The sequence below is a fragment of the Trachurus japonicus genome, chromosome 6, assembly GCF_045865225.1.
Source record: "Trachurus japonicus isolate A0001 chromosome 6, Traja_1.0".
In the NCBI taxonomy this organism is placed as follows: domain Eukaryota; kingdom Metazoa; phylum Chordata; class Actinopteri; order Carangiformes; family Carangidae; genus Trachurus; species Trachurus japonicus.
The window spans coordinates 5,104,821-5,131,369 of NC_140912.1; the positions used below are offsets into that span (position 1 = coordinate 5,104,821).

The window sequence follows — 26,549 nt, forward strand, 5'->3', positions numbered from 1 at the left end:
TTTGTATAGGCTACATAACAGAGAAAAAAGTGTGAGAGAGATGAACCGAGAAAGAAAAAAGGAATAAGGAAGAGAGCGGGGAAATGTAAAAAATCTCAAAGCTGGAACTGAGAGACATTTAAATGAACAATGCAACAAAGAGAGTGACACGGACAGACAGACAGAGGTAAATAATGAGGGAGAAGGAGAGAGGGAGAGGGGGAAGGAGAGAGGGAGAGAGAGGAGGGGTTATCCTGCCTCTGCCTCTTTACCCGACACTGCCCCGCACTCTCACTTAACCTCCACACAGCGCCGGACCCAAACTAACTTCAATGACTTTTAAAACCATCCCAATGACAGCTGGCCGGGCTCAGCGTCTCCTCTGACAACCACGTCTAAGTGACTTTATTTTTGTTTTTACTTTGTGATCGTCAGCGCGGCGCGAGGAGAGAAGAGGAGAGGAGAGGAGAGGAGAGGAGTTACCGAAGTCCCCGACACGCTCCAGCGATGGTGACTTTACGCACGGGATTTGAAGAGTGTTTGAACTGACTCGTGTGGCTGACACCCCGCTATCCACATCATCATCATCATCACCATCGTTATTCAACATCTGCGACTTTTGTGAGTGAGAAATAACGCAGCGAGGAGTCGACTCAGCGGACCCAGGTAAGAGAAAGTCCTGTTGCATCAGAGTGTGTGTGTGTGTATGTATGTAGCCTATAGACCGGGACCGGCGCGTCCTCGATCCGGGCGCTGCTTGTTTTGAAAAGTAGGTGCGCACTCCGGTTATCTGTGCCGCCTGCTGCACAACAAACTGCACTGACAGCAGCAGATTCACACTCCGTCAGTGTCTTTAAACCTGCAGCTGGGCCGTGATTAGACTCGGTCGACCCGACATGACCCGAGAGAACGATCCCAACTCTCAATCTTCTCTTTTTCATATTCTGTATCAAGAAAAACCAAACTGATTTATTAATGGTAGGCTATAACTCACTGTAGTAATAAGACAGTGTCACAAGAAATCATATAAATTAATTTGTACAAATGATAATAGTTTAAAAATAACCACCACCATGCGTTACTGTCAATTATGTTATTAGTTTATTTGAACTGATTAAAAGGGAAATGGCCTATTAGAATGGTAATTTTAATTTATGACAACCAATATTAAAATTGTAATAAAGACACAGGCGCACTGTGGTGGAGAGACTGGCCTCAAACAGAGCTGTATTTACAGAACTTTAGAGAACTTGTGATTTTTCCCACCGACGCTCTCTTATTTAATCAAATAAAATAAAATCAAAAGAATAAAATCTCTGATTGTGCAAAGTATGATTATGAGCAAAACTCTTTATTTCAAAACATGTATCCATTAATTCGTTTTCATCTCCTTCACTCACTTTGAGCTTTTACACTATATGTGCTCCAGTTGACAGAAAGTCAAGGTTAATTTCAGCCATAAAAGATGCTGCTATATTGTTCAAAAAAAGAAAGAAAGAAAGAAAGAAAGAAAGAAAGAAAGAAAGAAAGAAAGAAAGCCGAGGATGAAGTGCAGTTTAACGGGCTCCATCCTCCACTATACATCCCTGTCATGCACTATTAACAGAAGTGGTTCAGCGGCTCTGTAGCACCAGACAACCGCTTCAATAGGCTCACAAGCCATTTAAGAAGAGTCTCTGAAGCACTGTGCGCAAATGAGCTCCGCATAAAATAGCCGAGTAAATTAAAAACTTTTTTTTTTTAAACCCCACCGAACTTTAATTGTAAGGAGCCTTTTTTTTCTCCCTCATCTAAACACAGTGGAGGAGGCTGCGGGTGACACTCAGTAGTTTCCCCCTCGGCCACACAGCGGTAGCCTTCTGTCCGGAGCTCTGTCGGACCTCTTGTGGCTCCTCTTGCGCCCCCCCCCACCCTCCCCCCAGGCTCTGTCGCAGCACCAGAGACGCACCAGCACCACATCGCAGAGGATCTGTTGGGAGCTCAGTGGACTACAATAGAGAGAAAGAGACTACAGAGGAGCAGAGAGAGGGGGCGCGTCTTTCTTCTTGTCTTTAGGGCCCAAGTTAACTTTCCCCCGAGCCGGAGGTCACGGCGGCTGACCCTACAAGAATGCGTGAGTCATGTACTAAAATAGACCCGGAGCCCTAACGCGGCTCCATTGGGAGACAATACCGGGGAGAAAACAAGACAGTGTCCCAGCAGCACTGCGGGAGAGTTGACACTTTAGTCTGTAAGTTTCCTTTTTTTTCTCCTCTCCTCTATGATTTTCAGTTGCCTGTTCTCTGTGTTGCATCGTGGCTGATGATAAAAGGTGTCCGTTCCACTGTGTATTATAGCCACTTAATGGCTGTGTGTGAAGTTGAGCATGTGAAGTGCAGCAGGCTGCAGCCCGGACAGCCGCTCTGCCCCTGCCCCTGCCCCTGCCCCGGGTTCACGGTGAGGATGTGACAGGGGGTACAGGAGGACAAGGCAACACGGCAGCGGCCTGGAAGACACTGATAGACTCACTTCAGGGTGTTTCCCCATATTTAGCCCCACACTACACCTCCGAGATAAGCCACCGCTCGCCTTGCAGATAAGGAGCTTTTCAAGAGAGACGCTGCAGAGACAAGAGTGAGATCACACTCCCATGACAAAAATTAGTTTGAAAACCGCTGAAGAGGAAACGCAACGTTTGGATAATTATTCCAGTGATTTGTGATTCATTTGAAAAAAAGAAAAAGAAGTGAAACCATTAAATGTGAAACACTTGCTGTATTTGGAGTGAAGGAGAACGCGCAGTTTCCCAGCATCAGCTGTGCGCTAATTGTTACCACATTTTTTTATATATATATTTTTGTTTGCACATCAGATCACTCCTCTCTCCACTGTTATAGAATTCCCCAGCCTGACTAATTCTCCACTTGCCCGTTTCAGACCTGCCCACATCGGCTGACGCAGTAAATTATAATTTCCAACAAGTTGTTTAATTGTTTGGACTGTGGCAGAAACAATTTATAGACCCCCCCCCGCCCCGCCGCCCCCCTCTCTCTTGTAAGTGAGAGTGTCTGTCTGAAAAACAATCCGAGCCGGGGAGGGGGTCGCTGAAGTTGATCTCCTATGGCATTTTGTTTTGAGCAGGTGCTGTGGGTTGAAGTTCCCTCATAAGGTAAAGTGGCATTAGAGTGTCCAAATGGCAGACTTATATATAGGCTGCCAATTCAGCACATTGTCCCGGGCTGCATGGCTGCGCTCTCTCCGCTGTCTGAGGGAGACCTGCAGCCCTTTTTTTCTTTCTCTCTCTGTCTCTCTCTTTTTTTTCTTTCTTTCTTTCTTTTTTTTTTTTTTTTTACATCTCTGTGGGGATCTGCGCTGACAACAGGCTGAATAGCGGCCGGTCACTGTGTGGTCCATCGGGACTCTGTCAGCAACATGAAATCACCAACAGTGCGCATCATATGGAGCCAGTATGAATTAATCGGTGATGGAATAGAAATGAAATATAACGTTAAAAATGTATCTGGAAATAGAAAATGTAGAGCACATTTTATGCATTTAAATCGTGTAGAGTTACTTTGTTAAAAATAATAATAATAAAAAAAAACAGCTTTATTTTTGGGGCCAGCCTTATAGTTACAATTCAATGAAATCGTTTTTTAATTTCTGATTAGATTTCTAATTTCTGATTAGATCTGAATCTCTCTTTGCTTATGTTCTTTTACAGCATTAACACAACTTTATGTCTCATTATAAAGCATCACAAAACATTTAGCCTATTTTTGGAAATATATATCGTTTTCTTTACCCCCCTCATTATAGGGCCGTCAAAATGTATGCACTCACTGTTGTCAGTGTAATGCAAGACCAACCTCAAGATCTAATTCTCTCCTTGAAATCCAGCCATCAGTCACATGACATGAATAATATGCCACATATATGTCTTGGACTCTGAGAGGCCTTTTCCTCTGCTGTGGCACAGAGGGACTATTTAGTGGCAGAAAGAGGGTACAAATGGGAAAGATTAAAGGATTTGACAGCTGAGAGAAGAAGAGAGTGAGATGAAGAGACACTGAATAGAAGAGGAGGAGGAAGAGAAGGGAGGAGGAGGGGGGTGATCTGAATTTGGAGACTGCGAGTGTGAGTTTGCCTTTTATCAAAAATCCCGAACAGCTTGATGTGCAAAAGCAACTGTGTTTAATTTCAGCTGTAGGACGCATCATGATGCTCACTATCTTCCATCTGACCACGCTGTTGGAGATAAAGTGGTTCCAGGTGTTTTGTTTTTTTTATTTTGCTTTTTTCCCCCCTAAGGATGTCACACACCTTCATTGGAAAAAAAGAAAGAAAGAAAACACACGTTACCCCTCCATTTTAAGCCTGTGGCTGATCCGGAGAGTCCTAATTATTTGTTGTCGGGCTCTTTGAAAATGACAGAAGCCCCCAAATTGGACATATGTTGTACAAACACAAATTAAACATTTAGTCCTAAGTATTTCTCCCTGGGTCCTAAGTGCATATTAGTCAGCCTATACTTATCTCGGGCCCAACGGCACACCCAAATTGCAGTGTTGCTGCTGAAAAAGAAAGGCTGAGGCCCGCGAGAATGAGCACTTGAAGCACGCTGGCAGATGCCCATAAGTTTCTCAACCACAATGCAAGCTTATAGGTGTGTGTATGTACAGTAGGTCTGTGTGTGTATGGACTTTTATGTTATATTTGTCTTTTGTGTCTTTGACCTGTTAATTCTGACACATGCTCATGTGACATTTTATTATTTGTTTGTTATGCACTTAACTATAGGTATGTTTGTGTATATTTTGTTTGTGTGTGTGCATGAGCTTGCATATGCTCATGTAATGTGTCTTTCTGCACAAGGTGCGTATGTAAAAGCATCTGTCAGTCTATCTTGTGTGTCTACCCTGGGTGGCCTTTCTGCTTGCATGTAGTACTGTATGTATGTTTTTGACTGTGTGTGTGTGTGTGTGTGTGTGTGTCCTGCTGGGTGGGCGGCGTACTGCTCTGTGGATCTCTCCTCTGTTCTCCACCACCACATAACCTTGGAAACAGCTTCCACATTTTTTTCTCCGGAGCGGAGAATAACAAGACACAACGTTTATTCTCCTCTCTCCTCTCTCTCTCAATGCTCGGGGTAACCTTTCCTTTCTGCCGCCGATTCTCCACCACCTGCTCCCCACCATCCAATTACAAAGGGCCAGAATGAGAGCTTACCTTACACACCGGGGCTCTTAACAACAGCAGCACCCCCCCCCCCTTCCTCTCTCTCTCACTCACATCCTTCCATCCTCCTCTTTATGCATCTTTACATTCATCATCGTTGTCCCCATCACATCACATTCATTGCAGTTCCTAGAATCCAGCAGCTGAGGTTCATCAAGTTCAACCTCTAAGATCTATTCTCTCTCACTCAGTCTGACTTTTCTTTCTTTTAGCATCAGGGTGTGTCAGTGTCCTCTCACGTCTGTCAAATTAACAATGTCTTTTGTGTACCTGCAGAGGACTGAGAGCGAGATACTTTGCGCAAGAGTTTTTGACAAATGACTGCACAATCACAGAGCTCGCGTCCTGCCTAGAGAGAAAAAGAACAAGGGTTGGCTTTAGTCTATATTCAACTTCAACTGCTTTATTTTGTTATTATTTGGAAAGGATATCTTTAATGCTGCTTTATTGTTTTCCTGTTTGTTTGGTGCTTTGTGAACAACTTGGCACGTTCTTCTCCCTGCTCTCTCTCTTTTTTTTTTTTGTTCCCTCAAGTGGAAAAACTCACCATCACACTCTCCATCGACGCAGCGCAGAGAGCTGCTATTTGTCTGGCTTTTTGAGAGTCGTTCATTCAAAACAAAAATGATGAGCTGCAAAATGGCTTATGCTTTTCTAGTCGTAGACTTCCTGCCTCCTTCCACTATTTGAATTTCACATTGATATGACTGTTCTGAAGAACTGCACTCGACTGTCCAAAAAAAGCATCCTAGTGCAGTTCAGTTTACAGTATAAAAGACAAAAAGGCACAGCAGCCTATGGACATAAATTCATTTAAATACGCCTAAATATGGGCATGGCTGAGAGCGGTGACTGCTTCGTTATGACACCACAAAGTTACAGAAATCCTGACGGTTGGTTTTAAGGCTCGGTTTCTGAATACAGGCTGTGTGTTTCTCTGTGGACTGAGGCTTTGATACTTTTCATTGAATTCATTTAGAACCAAGAGCTGCTTTATGATCAAAGAACACATGGGAATTTACCTTAACACTGTATGAGCCCTTTAATTTTTTTTTACAAAGACCAAACTATAAAAAAAAGGTTTAACAATGACCCATTTAAGTTTGACATTTACTACATGTAAGTAAGTAATATCTTCACTTTTACAGATGTGTGATATATGATGTACAATTATGATAAATGAGTTTATTAAGTCATTGTCCTTTGTGAAATTAAGATAAACTAGCACGACTTCAGGTGCATTCTCTTGATCTAATTTTTAACTTTTTGTAATATTTTTTCCCTCATTGCTTTAAAGAGAAAAACACTCCAGATCCTCTGATGTTGCATGCAAAATAGATTAGTCTCACAAGTTAGTCACTGCTGCCCGGCCATGGAAATCTCATCATTGTCATTTTATTGTTTGACTTGAAGAAGTCATTGTAGAAGGACATAATTCAGATTAGGTCTTTCTCTGTACTTGATGGATGTCTGGATTTTACCAGACGTTGTCTGCGTAAATAACTGTTCAACTGTCCTCTCAGCCCATTCTCTATTAGTGGACGTGATTGGCAGGATTAAAATACTGTGGTTGGTTCGGCTCACCCAGGCAGATTACAGATTTTTGCTATTTCTTACAAGACGGTGTAACCAGGTGACCGACACCGCTGCTCCGGTGGATCTTCATCTGTCAGTCAGTCGTCGTGGCCTTCGACTGCAGCAGCAGCAGATGCTTTGGCAATTATGCTGCTCCTGATGATTTTACAGAAAAGGGAAATCACATGTCTGCATGTCCAAAATCTTTTAGAGTTTTACCCTCTCCTCCTCCTTCCCTCTTTTCCTTCAGTGCCTCTCTTCCTTTCTTTTTGGGTAACATTTAACATCCAAACTGAGGGCACAGTCGGCTTGACAGATGAGCTTAGAGTGTGAGGTGGAACTCACACTTCAGCCTTAAATCCTAAATATGGACTGAAAAAACCCACCCTAGTGTTGGTCAGTCAGAATGCTATCGGTGACTTCCATATCAAATGCTTGAGTTTTTATTCTCCAGAATGGAGCACTGAGCACTGCTTATTTCATTCTGACATGAGACTCATATGAGTAAAAAAAGCCTGTTTTCTGTTTTTCTGTGAGCCATTGTCTCAGTCTGAAGTATTTGTGTGGCTGTTTTTCAGGGTTGCGACGTAGCACTTGTATGGTTTGGGAACTTTTGTGAAGGCTGAGTGTCTTTCATTATTCCTTTAGTGCAGAGCTTATCAGCAGCCTCGATTCAGACAAATGCTTTGTTTTTGTTGAGCACTGTATTTGAACGAATGTTGGCTGCCACAATGGGTTTGTTTAAACCAGCTGGGTTTCCAAAAGAAAGATATGGAGATTATATTCTGTTCATTTCTAGAGTTGGGATTAAGAGGACACATTAAAACACAGTGTTCTGGGCATTTTGAGGGATTTGATTCCCACCCCTACAGAGAACCCCAAGTTCATCAAAACTGACCTAAGATAACTTCACTATCGACTTCCAGTGAGCTTCATGATGCTGTGAGGTACTATGGGGAAGTGGTTGTCTTTAGCAAACAACTGTAGGTTTGTTTTATCCTTCTTTGGAAGCAGATGGGTGGGGTTTGGTGTGTGATGACAAGTGTCTGAAAGTTTTTACAATCAAATGGAAGTTAGTTATGTGATTGACAGCCCTCTGGCTCTTTCTTCATTGTCATGAGACATAAACCCCACCCCCCTGCCACTCCCTGCAGATTAAAACAAACAGAAAAAATTGTTTTGTTGAAAGTCTACTGTTGATGTTACAGGAGTCTCTTTTCAGATGTTGTGCCTGTGAATATGACATGACCAAGGCATGGTCAAGATTTATAATAGAAGTGACACAACACTTTCTTTTCTTTCTGAACTCACCATAAAATTATGTCCAACAATAGAAGAGAAGAGCAGGAATGTTTGTGGTGTGGAAACGGTCACAAAATGGGAATTTACTTTGGCCTTTTATTCAGTACATGTTTCATTTAATAACATATTAACAGAATATTATTCAGTCATTGACAAGCTGATATTGGTTATGTAAAAAGGTTAGGTAGTAATTGGAATATATATGTGTGTATAGTATTAAAAAGGGAAACTGGAGCTAATGCAGAGAGCAGATCATCCAGACTGAGGCAGCAGTAGCTCCAATATCCTGACTTTGAGTCAAACTCCAAAGTTGCTGGAGGGAGCCCACATTTCCCATGGTGCAACATAATGATGTTTCTTCATTTGATCCAGGGAAACATCATTGTTTTCCATTCTTCGATGCAGGCTCGTTGTAGTCTCCAAGTCTGATAGCTGTGATAATATCGCTACCACTCTGTCAAATGGATTTTGTTAGATTTAAAGGGATCAGTTCAACATTTTGGCAAATTGGCCCATTGCCATAATCCCTATAGTCATAGCAGTAGATTTGTTACCTTTATTTGTTGGTGCCAGGCAAATGCAGAGACTGCTTGCCAAAAAACTGTCCCTGAAGGCAACGCGCATCAGCTGTTTTGCATGAATTTACCTCTAAAACAACGTTCTGTTATTATCTCATAGTGTGGTGAATGTGCAGGTCACAACTTGTCCACCAGAGCGTTTTGGAGTTGTTGGATTGTGTATTTGATGAGTTTGATGAGGGAAACCAAGAAATTCCATGAGCCTCCATAGCGTAGCTCTGAGCAGCTTGCGGCTCTGCTGCTCCGCCGTTTGCACCGACATTTAAAGGTAACAAATCTACTGCTATGACTATAGGGATTATGGCAATGGACCAATTTGCCAAAAATGTTGACCTATCCCTTTAACACTGCTTCTCCTGTCCATCATCAGTAAACTGATCCTGATATAAGGTTGGTAGAGTGCGGTGCCCCTTTAAAGCTCCAATTCTTGATTGTTTAAAAAATGTAAGAAACTGAATTCTCAAAGGTTTAACGGTGGCTCCAGGTGGGCGGGGCTTGAGACACGACTGAGAGCAGCAACTTGCTTTGTTGTGACGTCACAAAGTTAAAGAAGTCCTGACGGCTGGTTTTAAGGCTGTGTGCATTTCTCCGTGGACTGAGGCTTTGATACTTTCACAGAATTAATATAGAACCTAGAGCTGCTTTATAAATACATGCACATCTGAGAAGTTTAATTATCCATCTATGTGCAAAAAAGTCTTAAAATAAAAGTCAGTATATTATAAGGTGCCGTCTTGCGTCAGCTTCTGTGCCTGTCTAAAAATATCAATCAGGCTTATTTGGTGAATCGGGGGCATGGAAGTGTTCTTTCCTGGGTAAACAAAGTGAAAAGACTCATAATCACTTTAGAGTTTATTAAAAGAAACTGTAAAGGAGCCTGGTGTGATTTTCCTCTCAGCTTCTGTTTACATAGCTTTTCTAGTTTGATTCCTTGATTCTGTGAAAGCGGGCCGGCTCTCCTTCACCTTACTGCTGCCAGTGGTTTGGAGTAATGGGGCGTGGTGGCACGGTTTTGGGGTGTGAGGCCTCCGAAATGACCCTGTGGTGAAGTAGTGAGGGCTACGGTAACGTGGTCCCACCCACCTATAGCCAAAGCCCCAATCCAATTGGTCGCCGGCCAGCATGGGCGTTGCCATGGTTTCCAGGCCCCAAACGAAGTCTTTAATCGGGCCCCGTTGTCATCATGGGATGGTGTGGTGAGCGTTTGGGGCTCGTAGCAGAGAGATAGAGGAAACAGCGAGGAAAAAAGCGGCGAGGGAGGCTGAGTATCGACCGTGTGGCTCGAAATAGAACGACGCTGCTCGACAGGCAGCCGGTTCTTTGTCAGGATGGAAGGGAACTCACATCAGGTTCACTCCTGGTGTCATGACGTTCCCAGGGCGATATATAGAGCCTGGGAAAGTGTTCAGAAATGACATGCTCCCGACACGCTCCATCCAGCCTTATGTCTATTTGTATATATGGTATGCTATGTCCTGAACACAGAGTCGGATTAGCAGGAGAGCGCAGTGCGGTGCTCAGTGATGACGGGCTGTGCAGAGGAGTGGCGCTGTATCAAGCTGACTGGGCTCAGACCTCAGATTTCCGCCACGTAATCCAACACACTTGAGATGATGAGGAGGAGGACGGTGGCACGGCCCGCTGACATTTGTGCCAGGATGTTTCACACAACATGAGATACACTCACTAATAGTAGCACCGTGTGTGTGTGTGTGTGTGTGTTCTTCCGTGACCCATGCAAACAGAATTTGAGCCACTTGACTGTACCAACCTAATGGGCCGTACTTCTCAGTCTGAGATGAAACAACCAATGCAGTCAGTCCAACCACTGTATTGTTAAAGGGGTAGTTCAACTTTTTTGAAGTGGGGTTGTATGAGCTACAAATGTCCATTAAGTACATTAGATGCAGTAGAAAGGTCTCTGCCCCCCCCCCCCCTCCAGTTTAAGAGTACCATCGAAAGCTGTTCCGCTGTTTGAATCAGCGGTGTGTGGAAGAGGCGGAGTGATACAGCACGTTGCGGAGCCTGCCTTTGTGGAGGAATACCGAGGAATACTGAGTGAGTTGGTTAGTTCCAGATAAACTTTTTTCCGACCAGCTGATGCATTGTAAATTTTTACTTTAGATCAAACTCTTGAACTGGTGTATTATTTTGAGACGTATAGGTGAAAATACGCTGATTAATCGTCCCTCATTGACAACAGTGTACTGCCTGTGTCTCGTTGCAGCGTGATGCACCGGTATTTCTCAGTTGGGGGGGGGGGGGGGGGGGGGGGGGGCAGAGACCTTTGTACTGCATCTAGTGTGCTTAATGGACATTTGCAGCTTATACAACCCCACTTCAAAAAAGATGAACTATCCCTTTAAAGGTAGCTAATTTGTCTTGGCTTGCAGCCGATGTGTAACCAAATAAAATGGCTCTTTGCCACGGTCCCTCAACACGATGGTTCCCTGTTGGAGGGAGAGAAAAGCGCTGCCTCAGCAGGCTGTTTAGTCTCCTCCTCAAGAAGCCTACACTGTGTCTCCCTGTTTAATATAGGAAACATATATAGGCTGGTCTGTGATGTCAATTGTTATTGCTGGAGACCAGCTATAGGAAAAATCTCATTTGCCTTTTCTAAAGCACTGTAGTGAAAAGGAGCTTATGTCATAAAGACGCTATTGTGGCTGCAGCGGGGCCTTGCTGTAATGTATGAGTGTGTGTGTGTGTGTGTGTGGTTGTATATGTAGGTGTCACCACTATGACCCATACATTGTGGATTTCACGTGTGTTTTCCTCACATTTGTGCAGGTTTGAATGGACAATAGTTTCTGTGCCTGTTCCTCGGCGGCGCACACAAAAGGGAGTAAAGTGCCGGCTCTTTGTGCAGGAGATTTATGAATTAGAGCTGCTATTGTAGCTGCCACAAATGATTACATAGTTCTTGCACCCTCCCCTCTTTGATTTGTGTTTTGTCATTTTGCAGTTCCGTGTCTTTTGTTGCTGGAGATAATGACGGCGATGATGGAAGGGAGTCCTAGCGTGTATTAGTCTGAAGCACATAACACAAACACTTCCATTTGAAAAGAATCACGTCTGAAGGGCCTTGTTCCACATATCGCAAATATCAAGTCAGATCTTGCCATATTAATGTTTATAAAATGTACAAGTCACAACTTCATTTATCCAGTCCTGCTTAGAGTCCCACCTGTTGAGCTTCCTCCGATGCCCACAAGGTTGTATCAGGACATTTCCAGCTGCAAATGTGAACATGTGTTAATCCATCAGTTTCCCCCAGATAATCCAAGATTAAAAGCTTTCATGATGACCAACACCAAACAGAGATGGGGCATAAAATGTGAGTAGCATCGTAAAATAGCAGAGGACTGAAAAACGCGGCTCCAGTCAGATCAATAACTGTTTGCCATGTAATCACTCTTGGCCTCAGCTCGTCTGAACGGGCCGCACACACAGCAGCAAAAATGCACATATATAGACAAGAAATGTGGAGAAACGAAGCAAAGGGGAAAAGTCTGGATCCTCGGTAAACATTTGCATCATGCTAAAGGTTTCTATTAGATGAAATATGCTTATTAATTCCTTAGAAAAACATGTCACTACGGTGCAACAAGTCAGAGCAGTGTGGGGAGAGGGAACAGGATAAACTGTATGTTTGATTTCTCTTATGAATACAAATTGCAGACATATGGGGGAGGAGAGGATTGGAATAAAACAGTTGATATTTATTGCCACCACAGTTTTTCTATTCGTTTTTTTAAAAGCCATTTCTGACAACCGCCTCCTTCACCTCAACAAACCTCCCCTAATGTCGAGCTACTCTGTGTTTTACAGAGCAGCTGATTTGTGCGCTGTCCTCTAAATCATTTGCCTCTCTCAAAGATTGGTCCCTGTAGGAATATTGGCCTGACAGCCGTTTTTTCCTCACTCTGCTTCCCCAGTGGACTCATTTACATTTATGCATGCAGCAATTAATTACAGACTGGCGCTGGCCTTGTAAATTAGAGGGAGTCGAGGTCGCACTCATTAATTGCCCCTGACAGTTAAAGCCTTGTTTGGGTCGTTACAAGGTTGACATCAGGCTGGGACAGTGAGCGCTTAGCAGTGGTTGGCAGGTCTTCATACATCTGATATCACTTTGCAGCAAAGATGGAAATTTTTACTGACTTAATGTATTATTTTGCACTATTATGATTATTTAGTTATTTAATTCTGCTTGCAACAATCAGCTTTTGCAGACTTTCCATGTATGCAGCCATAGGTTGAACTTGTCATTCCATTCCTTGTGTTTTGTCTTTAGTGTGATGGCTCCTGTGTGTTTTTTTGTGTTTGTGGGGGGTGGGTCTTTCATCCAAATACTTCCAGAGGGGTTTTTCTATAGACTGAGGAGTCAGGCAGGCGACTTCTCACGGTATTGGCCTTTTCATGCAAAGACGCTCCAACTTTTTCCGGCTTCTTCCCTCACAAGGCCCTCCTTTCTTCTCTGTCACGCAGCGATGTGTTTGTGCATACCTCGCCGGCTTGACAAAAGAAGGGAGAGATCCTATTCACTTCTGCCTTTGACATTCACCTCTTGTTTTTACAATCTTTCCAAGGCGCGCTGTTTGCACAGTGGAACAGGCTTTGTCTTGACGAAGCGGAACAATGGTGAGTTCCCTAATGTAATCTCCTAAGGGTAGCAGGCAGAAGGGTGAGGTCGAGATGTATGTGCTGGCGCTTGCCCCTACCAAGCCTCTTCTCTCCCTCCCACCCTTCACTTGAGCAATATTTCATGTTAACGGCAACTCTGGAGAGAATGCATGTTGTCACTTAAGCCTCTGTAATGTTCACCTAGGCCTTTTGTGGGGGGAACACAAAAGCTTTTCACACATGCAAACATCCTCTTCACTTATTAAAGGTGCTCTTAGGAGTGATTTGACCACCCACATGTACATCTGCAAGTCTCTGTTAACACAACCAGAAAACACTTATATTATCCTATCCTACCTGTGCCAAGCAGATCTGAGTCCTGCGTTTACACACCCAACCAACAACTCTTTGAATGAACCTCTCTTTTACCCTTCACAAACTCACACTCTGATGATCACATTCACTTTAGCAGAGGTGCAAAGTTCAGCGGCCGGGTGGGCAGTGCTGCTCTTAATGTCCCACATGTTATACTTCCTCCACTGGTCTCAGATTCTCATGCAAGCTTTTTGTAGTCCCCAAGCCTGACAGCCCTGATGACATCTCTGTCAAAGTGAATTCATTAGACTCCACACCTCTCCTTTAAATCATCAGTAAACTGATTCTGATGAGTAAAGTTGTGCCACTTTAAAGGTCCCATATTTTACACTCTTCCTGTGTTTTATTTGAAGTGTTAAGAAGACATATTTATCATTTTAAGAACCAAAAAAACATCTCAGTTTTACATCTCTTCTCTCAGGCTTCTCTCTGGAGCTCTAGTAATAACAGCTCAGTGAACCAATCAGAAGAGAGTAGGCTTTGAGTCTCTTGTGTGAAAGTAGATTTCAGGTAAACCCTTAGAGAAACCAAATCCCGTAAGGTCGGATGGTGGGTCGAAACGGATGAGGTTTGGTGTGACTGCTTTGTTGTGACATCACAAAGTTACTGACGTCCTAACAGCTGGTTTTAAGGCTCCGTTTCTGAATACAGGCTATGTGCATTTCTCAGTATAGAAACTGAACCTGCTTTAAAATCAATGGAAATCTTATTGACTTATTTGACTTTAATTATTATTATTTTTAATTTTTAAATTAATGCAAAAGCACCAGGGGTTTTAGGGAATGTTTGTCTGTCAGGATTCCACTCTGCCACTCTCAAGGATGTCATTGTTAGTGAACATAATCCAACAGAAATGGTCTCTGAACCCATTTAGTGAAGGAGATTATTTTGTTATGAAATGCTTTTTTTTTTTTTTTTTAGAATAAGAAGATATCTGAGATTTGATCTGTCAGTCACAATTCAAAGTGTGAAATGCAGTGAAATAACTTGGTGATAACATTGGCTTGCAGAGAAACAGAGTCAGCGTGTGCTGTAAGTCCATCATTTATGGGTCAACTCAAACTCATGCTGTCTACAACGCCCATCTGATTGGTATGAGCCGTGCTCTCCATGGCAGCACAGAGCCTCATGTGGCGCTAAGCTCACCGAGGGTGCATTTCAGTCTCATAGAGTTCCATTGTTCTTACTCCAGTGTGTCTGCGTCTGCACAAGTGGCATTGACAGCTGCGACAAGACAACATTTGGGACTGTGCATATTTTGGTGCGTGAATGCGTGCATTCATTGTGCAGGTGCAGGCCTCGTTCTGAATATAATACAGTCTATCGCCTTGTCATGCACCATATCTTTCACCTCTCCTGTTACAGTCTGTGAGGCCATGATGTCATGGCTTTGCCTTTGCCAGAAGTATGGCTCTGGCCTTTCCTTGTGCTGTTCAAGGTTCTTGAACAGACAGGTGTTCTTTCCTTTTTTCTTTTTTTTTTTTTTGCTGCTGGCTCAACGGTAGGGTAACATGTGCCATTTTACAGCTGCTGGACAATGGGCCAAAAAGGTAGCTGTTACTTCCTGCAGTTGTCAGGAGGAGGCTGGAATGGCTTTATAGCCAGGGGCTCCCGTGTCAGCCCCCCCTCTGAGGTGGATGAGAGGAGCAATGGATGGGACAGGACATGTGGCAAGAATACAGAATCCATTACAGAATGCAACTTCATTCAGATACTCCTGATCTAATATTACTTTAATAGGGGAAACTTTTTTAGTCAAATTTCTACTTGAGATACTGGAGTTCTTGATTTTAGAAATACTTAAGTATTGAAAAGTGCTTTAAAAAAAAGTCAACACAGTGATGTTGTCCCTCTGTTTCCAGGAATTCTATTGCCAACACATTTTCTCAAATATTGGTAGATAGAATGTATTATTATTATTATTAATATTTGAGACAGTGCTCCAAAATCCTCCATAGAGACATGTCCCTACTGTCCATGTGAAAACCTACTTGTTTTAGATATGGGAAATATTTGCAAAGTCACAATATATAATAATAGGGCTATGTGATTATTATATTATATCAAGCAGAAAGACAATGAAGTCGGCACTTTCTACATTTCCTTGGGAAAGCCTGCAGCCTCGGCTTATACTTTGTATATATGGATGTTGCAGTTCACAGAGGGTTAATGTGCACATGCAGAAGCTTGAAAATATACAGGGGAAGGTATTGTAGGGCCACACCTTCACTGACAACAAAACAACGCACCACTCCTACACACAGAGGGTAACCTATACAAAGAGGTGCACCTTCTAAAATACAGGTGTGTTTATGCAGTGCTCAGCTTATATCAGTAGATGCAGAAAAACAAGGTTGTTTTGTGCAGAACGCATGCATGTCGAGTGTGAGGGCTGTTGCTGTGTGTGTGTGTGTGTGTTTTGAAGCTACTCTACTGGGCGGCCAGCTGTCCCTCTGATTGCCCAGGATCCTCCAGGTGTCAGATCTGCCATACGCAGATGAGTGGCAAGGCATGGGGAGCCCAGGAATGGTGGGATGGGGTGAGGGTGGTGGTGGGGGGGGGGGGGGGTTGGGCAGAATAACTGGTTCTACTGACATCTGGAACGTGTTCAGACGGGTCGGCCAGTGCCGCGGCGTGTGAACGGCACTCAGGGGATTCCAGCTCGCTGTCACTTCACTGGAAAGGTGGCTTCTGCACTCTTTTACACTTCTACAGGGAGAAAGAGACAGACAGACAGAGAGAGAGACAGAGAGACAGGCAGACAGACAGACAGAGAGACAGACAGAGAGAGAGACAGAGAGAGAGACAGAGAGACAGGCAGACAGACAGACAGACAGACAGACAGACAGACAGACAGACAGACAGACAGACAGACAGACAGAGAGACAGACAGACACAGACAGACAGAGAGACAGACAGTAAAGTAAAGTAAAGTAAAGTGAAGTATACCTTTATTTATCCCACGATGGAGACAGACAGACAGACAGACAGACAGACAGACAGACAGACAGACAGACAGACAGACAGACAGACAGACAGAGAGACAGACAGAGAGACAGAGAGACAGACAGACAGACAGACAGACAGACAGAGAGACAGACAAGTGGAGAAAAAGTTGCATCTTACAGATTTATTTGCGCTAGTGTGCTTTCTTTTTTATTTGTTATCATTATTATTATCATAAGAACTTCTCTGAGTTGTTCTGGTCAGAATTTCCCTTAATTATGCCCAGAGAGAAAAATGCATCCAAGAGAATCATTTGCTTGATTCAATACATGAATAAAAGATCATACATGCCCAGTGTTGCCTTTTTTCTTCATTGTTCTCAATTAGCCTCAAATTGTGGAATCAAAGGCGTGTTTGTATGTGCTCTTTGTACAACGTTAAGGCGCGGTCGTGATGCATATAGTGCTGTGTATGTTCTGTTGCCTGTGTATGTTCTGTTGCCTGTGTATGTTCTGTTGCCTGTGTATGTGTGTATTTGTGTGTGTGTGTTGTATGTGTGTATTTATGTGTGTGTGTGTGTGTGTGAACACAGCCTCTCTCTTAAACTCTGCCCTCATCCTGTTCAGCTTCTTTCTTTAATTAGCGGCCTCCCACTCTCAATTAAGACTGCCTCCCATCCTCTCTCAATTTGGGGCCCTCTGTCCTGAGCAGCATACCTTCAAAGCGGCCTATCGGCAGTTTGACCCCTTTGATGTTTATTATTTGTTTCTTAGGACCCCAGTTTAGCAAATGGCTGTTTGTAGTGTGTGCTGCTTGCGTGCGTGTGAGGCTATAATAAGGTCTTGACTCCAGGTTAGCCCTCGGAGTCGGAGCGCTCTGTTTAACCTCGGCATCCCAGGAATGGTTGAGCCATCCACTTGACGAAGGGCATTTGTTCCGGCTCTCATCAGTACAGAATTTTCTTTTTTGAAAGAAAATATCAGGCATCGCTAAGTAACTGTATTAAGACCGATTGCGGACAGTTTTTTCAACTTCAAAGCCACGCACAAGAATCACTGTGTTTGTTGTTTGTGGGGCTTTGCGTGGCTGAGTCGGTGCCTTTGTTTGTGCAGCGAAAACTGCTGTGAGAGAAGTACAGTGATCCTCTGTTGGCGCTGCAGTGGTCTTCACACAGGACCTCTGTTCTGTCTTCAACATCCACTACAGAGGGACCTCAGGTGGGCCCGAGTGTATTCACCGGGCTCCAAAAAACACTTTCCAACTCAAATTTTCATACTTTGGCATAGCTAACGTGAAGAATTTAGTCAGTGTGCGTTAATTTTTTTTTTTTTTTTCCTGGTTCATCTGAAATTTGGGGTTTTGCTTGCCCAGGTTTTAAGAGTCTGTTCTGGATAACCTACAAAAAAAGTATTTGAATCTTAGACACAAATCTACATGGTTACATACTGTATAAGAATTGAAAATAATTCTTTGTTTTCTTCTTTTTCAGGTGACGTTCATGAATTTTAAAGTCGTCCGCAAGTGAGAAGAGGGTGTTGGAGTCGAAGTCTCTTATTTGTGTAAGTATGTATTTTCTGGTACAGTAAGATGGTCTGCTTGTGTGTGGCGTGGTTTTGGCCCTCTTCATGTTTACCTCCACCTTAATGGCAGATAAGAAGTCCTAATGGAGAACTCATTATTGTGTCCTGTCCTCTGAGCAGAACAGAGCAATTCATGCCGGTGTTTGAACATGCCACGCTTGGAACCAGAGGTTATTTTAGAAGAGCTGCTGCAGTGTGTGTGTGTGTGTGTGTGTGTGTGTGTGTGAGATAGTCCATGCTAACAAAACTGTAGCTGACTGTCCACTACCTCTCAGCCCCATACAGAACGCTTTTTGATTTGTTACACAGCAAATGCAGACCTCCACTCCAGTTAGTATTCTGCCCTGTGCACACTCAATAGCTGCTTTCACTGGGCTGAAGAAAGGGGTCTTTTAAAGACTCTCGCATGCAGGCATCACTCCAGGAACCTTTCAGCACCGGGACCTACAGTATGCCTTTTAATGGACTTTCGCTTTGTGAGCAATAAAGATTATATCTGGAGTCAAACGGTGCTGTAGGTAACACTAGCCCAAATTACGCTCGCGAGGCTGCAGCGGCCGATGGTTTCAGCAGAGGTGGTGGAGGAGGAGAGGAGGGGGGGGACATGAAATGTACAGATGGGAGTGGTTGAAGAAAAGAGTGATCTGACCATCTGGCTAATCCCCCTGTTTAAGAATACTTATTAGCCCTCTCTGTAGTGGCCCTTGAGCCGTGTCACTGCGCGGTCAACAAGTGGCCTGTGTGATTCTCACTGTGGCGTCTCGCTTTCAGAATGGACAGATGAGCGTCGGTGTTTTGTTGTGGGTGATAATCTGTGTTGGTTGGAAGGTTTCGCTTTCAAAGGCTCATTTGAATCGTCTTGTATCACGATCTAAAACTGTGGTTTTCAAAGTCTGGGATAGCCACCATTCAAGAGTCACAATGTAGAGCTGTGAAGTCGGTGAAAAACATTGTTACTGCAAAACAGGGCTTTGCTTAATGTCCCATATTATACAAAATGAGATTTCCATGTCTTATTTTAAATGAAACAGCAGATCTAGGCTCCATATTAGTACTGGGAAAGTATTAAAACCTCAGTCAGAAGAGGAATGTACAATGTCTGTATTCTGAAACTAACCGTCAGGACTTCTGTAACTTTTGCTGCGTTCATAACAACTCAGAGGTCGGAATTCCCAACTCGAAAATGTCCGACTTCCGACATCATGGCGTTCACGCTGCAGGAACCCGGGAGAAAAAAAACATGGATACCTGAAGGAAGTTTGGCGTATTGTGGCTCATAGCTGAATACGAAAAATAAATGCGACAGTAAATGATGTTTATTTTGGAGGAGAGGAGACGCCGCAGATGAGTGCACATATAATGTTATAGCCTTGATAACAGCTAAACGTTATTTCCGTCACATACGAGGACCGCAATTTCACACCATACAACAATCACAGCTTAATATAAACGTATTTCATATAGGCTACTGCAATAATACACAAAAATATGCATTCAAACCTCAACAAATAACTTAAAATGTCTAAATTCTAACCGTTTAAGGTGAGGGCTGCCATGTTTTGATGTTGTTGGAAAGTCAGAGCTCTGATATGATACCCGAGTTTCCGACCTGTAATTTCCGAGTTTGACACCGTTCAATTCATTTTTTACAACTCCGAGCTCGTTTTTTTCCGACTTCCGAGTTGTCTTGAACGCAGCATTAGTGACGTCACAACAAAGCCGTTGTGATGCCCAAGCCCCGCCCACCAGGAACACTGAAGGATTTGGTTCACCTGAGCATTTTACCTGAAATCTGCTAAATTCTATTGCATCAGTCAGACAACAGCCAGCCAATCAGAAGAGCCATGTACTGTAGCCTTCATAGCCAGAAAGAAAATAATACTGATCTAAAACATCAATAAAAGAAAGGGATCTTGGATGACAGATGCTTTTTGATTCTTCATTAGATAATATTTTAAACCACTAAAAAATAATGAGCACATCACAGTAAATCATAGAGAAGCTCACCTATCCTTTCCTCTGTCTAACCCTGCGTTTGAAGGAAGAAATTATGTCATGATGTGGAGAAACCGGGCCACTTAGGCTCACTTTTAATTTAATCAAACTCCCTTAATTTCATCAGTTCATCTGGAAACTTGAAATCACATTATTGTGTCTTTTAACATGCAGTTACTTTTCAAATTAGATTACATTGCGGTGAGTTGACAGGTGGACCCTCATAACAAAATTACAGCCTTTATAGGGCACTGATCCTGTCGTGACAGCGGCAATTTATGGTATCTTTGTTTTACAAGGCTTTGGAAGGGGGACCGCTGGTGCTGCGTGTTGGAGGATTTGCAAAATCAAGGGCTTGACTTGAGTGTATATATCTAATGATCAGAGGAGCAGGCGTGTGCATCATCGGACAGCTCGCAAAATCTGTCTTCTTATTGGTTACAGTGTGTTTAACTGTCAAGCATGGAGAACAAGATCCAGATTTTTTATTTGTGTATCCAAAATCTGTTTAGTGCTGGATTAGGAAAACAAGATCACATGTGTTGCTCCAGTATGACTTTCATACTTGTAGATACAGGCGTTGTCATCTGAGATATAATACGCTGAACTCGCAAAGTCTTAAGTTTTCCATGCAACTATAAGCAGAGGTGAAGGCAAGAGTCTGAGAAAAGAATTCGGCCTACAGTAACTGCAGAGCTCTCTTGTTACATATGATTGCTGTAATGGCAGTCATTTGCAAAGAGTTAGAAAAGTGAGCATACAGCAAGCAGCCATTGGGATGATTTGTGATAAAGTAATGAGCTAATGGCTTAATGAACCCACTGAGGTTACCTGTTTGGCTTCGGCACAACAATGTCCTCCTCTGCTCCGACCCATCGTTGCTTCGAGCTTTTGTATGTGAACTTCACAGCGTTGTAGTGTAAGACAAATCAGTGCCACTAATGGGCAGCGTCTAACAAAGTTTGGTGAAGTTTCTCAGTGCTTAACCTTATGTTAACAGTGAGCTATTATCCCCCCCCCTTGAGCTGGGACATTTAGTTAATTGATCTGATTTGTCCACACGTATGAAATGTCTACTTAGGCCTAAAGTGGACAGAATGTCTTGCAAGTTTGCGGCAAGGAACTTATTTAACGGTGGGAAAAGAGGAGTCAAGTTCAGCGATCTGCCATGGCCACGCTTCAACTCAGCACATTCGTTCATGCGTGCCAGCTCGCCGGCACATGTACGACCAGTACATATGTTTGTGTGTTATGTATTTAGTTGTTTGTCAGGCCGAATCTGTATCGATTTATTTGTGTTTGTGCTTGCGTGCATGTTTGTGTTTTGCACACTCATGCCTCATCAACATCCCGTCTGAGCCCCATCTGGTTTGTTTTGTGGAGGCTCGTGGAGCTCGCAGCGCAGCGGAGCGGCCGGGGCTTTGAGGCAGAGGGCTGGGCCAGCAGCGGTTCCTTCCCACTACACATAAATCCACGGTGCGAGGCCCGCTGCCAGTAATAGTATAGACCGACCCTCGTGGCTACTTCCCAAACCACCCAAGCTCATACTCCACTTTCTCTCTTCTATTGCCCTTGAAATGGGGCCTGCTCTAAATATTATCTCCCCCTGTGCTTTATCCCTCCATTTATCCCTAAGTCGGCAGAGAAGAAAGGAGCCGTGGGGCTGAGTCACTTTTTCCCCTCTCTTCTCCTCTCTCCAAAACCACAGGCAGCGGCAGCGGCTTCCTGGAGATGAGCGCTTTTGTCTGTTGTGCGACTGCTGCGGCTTTAGGCAGATCCTCCTCTGATGAGGTAATGCACGGGCAGGCTAGATGAGGAGGCAGGGCAGGGAAGGAAAGGAGGGAGGTGAGGAAGGAGAGCAGCTTCAAGACCAATCTAAATATTTGAACCTTTGATTAGTCATCAGGGATCCTTTACAAGGAGGAAACTCCTTCACAACGCCCAGATGAGCAGTTTGACCAGTTATCAGCTACTGGTGGCTACTGGTCCACGCCACACCATCATCTCTGGCTTCTGAAGAGTTCATTTGTAAAAGCAGATAACTCCGTTAGGGTTAGGGTTAGAAAATATTTGAAAATTTTTAATTATTATTTACACCAGGTGATATCAGTCAAACCAAAGTTGAGTGGCTTTGACCAAGCAGATGAGACATACAAAAACAGATGTAACTCAAAAAAATAAAGCTTTATTGAAAACAACACTATGTAAAGAATAATTCAAAAGCATCATCTCATTTTTTTCAAAATGGCATTCATCTGCTTTTGCAAATTAACTCTTCAAGTGCTCCTTTACCTGAGGATGATAATCTCTGGTCATCTTGTTTTCTAAACAGTCATTTTAAAGTCATGATGATTTAAAATCATTTTTTTAAAAGTATTTTAAAGAGAGGGTAGCTCAATATAACTTATGGAGCAATGGCGGCAAGCTTTAGGGTGAAATATGGCACAGAGGAAAAACCAGAAGTTCTCATTATTAGCTTTTAGTGCTTCAGCATTTTGGAGTCAAACTCAAAAGGTCTGAATGAAAAACACTTCTACATAAGATCATCAGACCAGACATGTGTCATTAATGATGGAAAACAGAACACAACAAGTGTTTCTGACAAGAGTGTGTCTGTGAGGCTCCAGTTGCCCTTACATGTGTCGCACAGCTGGATGTGACATTCATAAAGATATATGTTGCTGTTGTGAGTGAGACAGTGGTTGATGTGCTGTGAGCGGATTATAGCGAAATGATTAGGAGAAACACACATTTCCTTCTTTCCCGTCTGATTTTGACTCCAGCGCTGGCACATCACACACACTCACACACACACAAATGCACACAAGGCCAAACCCAGGAGTTGGAAGTGGAGGGAATACATACACAGGATTCTGGTCGGGCTGGGACTGAAGGGAAAATGTTGAAAATTGAGTAAATGTGTTTCTTGCATTTGTTATGTGCATTTAAAAAAAACACCTCAAAACGTATAGTTTTAAAAGCTCAAGTCATTTGTATGCACTTCTCTTACTAAAAAAAATCACATTTGTAATTTCAGTAATTGTTACAAACCTCTAATATATGAGAAGACATGTGAAATCTTTTCTTCCAGCTTTCACAACTGTCAGTGTTGTGTAAAAGTCTCAGTCAGTTGTGTGTCTGCATGTGTGCGGTCTCTGTTGGGCTGCACCAACAGTCTCTCCACCAGATATTTGCTGATGTACTGACGTCTTTTCTCAGATTTCTTGGGTGACAACTGTTATCTGCTGGCTCCTCAGGCCGCGGCTGCAGGAATGCCACAGGACTTGCTGACAGTCAGGATAATTGCTTCCTGTTTTAACTGTCATGGGTCACAGCAGTCAGAGGTCAGGGTCACTTTCAGCTGTTGTACTTAGATCACGGTGATCCAGCATATTATTCCCTCCAAATAATAAGCCTTTTTTCTTTTTCCTTTTTTTTTGTACATTCTTCAATATAGTGCCGTAGCTGGAAAGAAGTTGTTTGCAGCTGTTTGGCCTCTGTCAACACTTTATAAAAAAAAAAAAGCAGGGTTTTTAAATGGTTTGCGTCTGAATGCAGTGTCACCGATGTAGGTAGCGGGAGGGAAGGTCAGAACACAAAGTGCCGTCTCTGCAGCAGTCAGACCTAACACCTGTTTGTGAGAAGCTTATGGCAGCTCCTATTGTGTGAACGCTTTTTTGCCGCTCACAGCTGAACACCAAAAACACCACATACTGTACTCGTCATTACAGTAAAAAAAAAAGAAAGAAAAAGAAAGAAAGAAAAAAACCCCATTGCATCTCAATTTAAAGCTGCCGTCAGCAGAAATTAACTGTCCTTAATGGTTGCTGATTGCATTCCTACACGCACCCCCCCCCTCTATCGTTAGTGATCGGTTCATTTAAGTACATGCCAGTATAATTGAGGTCTCTTCCTTGATTAGATTTGCAGCAGCTTTTAACAAAGCCTGCTCGAACTTAATCCAATGAATCCCCATTGTAGCGAGAGTTGAAGGATGACATCGCTCCTGGTTAGCTTCAACATCAACCGGGCCGTCCAACAATTAGGAGACGGCGCTGATAAAGAGGCTGGACGGTGGAAAAGAACCAGCAACTTCTTCTCCAAGCTCACAACAACATAACAAGTGGACCATTGAACATTAATTTACACCATGAATTAGCTTTTTTTATACTGTGAGACGAGACTGTGAGCTTTTGCAGTGAGTTATTATATCCATGAATTTACGTTCAAGGTCTCCTTTAAATTTAAAGGGATAGTTCACCCAAAATTCAAATTTCACTCATTATCTACTCACCCTCATGTCGACTAAGAGCTGTGAGTCCTCCATGCCTTCTCTGAGTTACGGGGGGGTCCGTGCAACAGTATTTGTCCATATAATGGTTGTGAATGGATACCACTTTTCTTGGTCCAAAAAGACACACCAAAAAACATCCAAATACCTCCATACTGCTCGTCTGTAATGTCCCTCTTGTATTGAAGCCCCGACATGAGAAATTGTTCCGCCGGTCAGTAGGAGGAAGAGCAGTGAACTGAGACACTGGGAGCTTCCGCTACAAACAAGCTTAAAATATAGACTTATTTAATTTTTTTCGGAACAATTTCTCATGTCGGGGCTTCAATACAAGAGGGACATTACAGACGAGCAGCATGGAGGTATTTGGATGTTTTTTGGTGTCTTTTTGGACAAAGAAAGTTGGTATCCATTCACAACAATTATGTGGACAAATACTGCTGCGCGGACCCCCCCGTAACTCAGAGAAGGAACGGAGGACTCTGAAAATTCTCACAGCTCTTAGTCGACATGAGGGTGAGTAGATAATGAGTGAAATTTGAATTTTGGGTGAACTATCCCTTTAAATTTAACAGTTAACATTGTTATAATTTGCAATTAGATGTGACTGGAGGACAGTCGTCTCTTCTCTCAGTGAGGGAACATGGCGCCTGGTTTAGACGTCCTGTAGTATCACGCAGCAGACTGGGCCGAGCAGCCCACAGTGTGTGTGTGTGTGTGTGTGTGTCTGCTGTGGCTGCATTCCCCCAGCGACACCTGCTCATCCATAATCACAGTTAGAGACTAACCTGCCTCCTGACCTGTGGCTGTGTGTCGCACACTCAATCCTGTAATCCTCTCCTTTGTTCTCTGTCACCATCAATTAGTCATGTACCAGGAGTCAGCCCGAGGAAAGTGTGTGTGTGTGTGTGTGTGTGAGGATACATACAACCTTAGTTTAATTACACTTCACAGTATCCATGTATTGATAATGTGATTAACTATCAAAGTTATTTTATAACAGTTGTAAATTTCTAGTTTTTCTAGTTTAAATATAAAAAAAATGTTTTGACTGTTGTTTAGTGTATTTTTAGAGAATATATATATATATATATATATATATATATATATATATGTGTGTATGTGTGTGTATGTATGTGTGTGTGTATATATATATATATATATATATATATATATATATATATATAGAGAGAGAGATGAAATTATACATTAGTAAATAATTAAAAATTGAATGAATTAGTTGCTGCCTTCAAATGTTAGAGAATAACTTTTTCCTCTAATTTATCATCTACTTAATGTTTAAAAAGGTTTCATGTTAATGTTTATACTGCGATGATATAAACTGAATGAAGTCATGGTGTGAGGAAGAAATCCAGTATTTTAGTTATTTTCTCACAGACATGTTTCTTTATAGGAATGCACAGTATATGTCATTAGTCTAACTGATCGCTCCAGATCAGTGTCGAGATTAAGAACAGGAAGGGTTTTTACTGAGCCACGGTTCTTTCTCTGTCTTTATCTCTCCTCTCCATCACTGCTGTGTCTGCAAACCCTCTATTCTTAACAATAGGATTTCATGCTCACTATAAATAGGCCCGAACAAGTTGGAGCTCACCTGTTCAAGCTGTAACTAATCCAGAACTATTTCTATAGTTCCCTTGAGGTTTGACGATCCGGGGCGTAAGGTGCCAGGGGATGAGCGGGCATACTGGTACGCTTGAAAAGAGAGAGGGAGAGAGAAGGAGAAAGAGAAAGAGAGAGAGAGCAGTAAAAAGGAAGAAAGAAGGGAAGTAAACGGATGCAGGCCTACTTTGTAAAGGCACATTTTGCAAATCAAAAACTGTTGATTGCTGTTTCAGGATGTGCGTTTGGACTGTTAATGTAATGCATTGAGCCCAGTCATTTCGTCTTGGCAGGACAGGAATAGCAGGTCACAGATGGTGGAGTTGTGTGCTCGAGGTGCACTTACACAGAATGACTTTATTTGACACCAAAGACGGACTGCAGGCCCAACAATGACTGATCTGCGGCGCGATAAATGCACTTTGATTCACGGGGGGAAACAATACAGCATTATGTGGTGCC

General features: G+C 43.0%; 1 protein-coding gene across 6 annotated transcripts in view; it reads left to right on the plus strand.

The window, feature by feature from the left end:
• Window positions 1-258: 258 nt before the first annotated feature.
• The window catches only part of LOC146985436 (transcription factor SOX-6-like), a 119,120-nt gene continuing 92,829 nt past the window's right edge, over window positions 259-26,549 (plus strand). For 2 of the 6 annotated variants that reach the window (XM_085778415.1, XM_085778419.1), the window contains exons 1-2: window positions 259-645; window positions 18,088-18,157. The gene's annotated coding sequence lies outside the window, so the exon portion shown is untranslated. Of the gene's footprint in view, window positions 646-1,933; window positions 2,210-18,087; window positions 18,158-26,549 lie in introns of those variants that run through there. The other 4 variants (XM_085778423.1, XM_085778414.1, XM_085778418.1 and 1 more) reach the window with 4 other exon arrangements.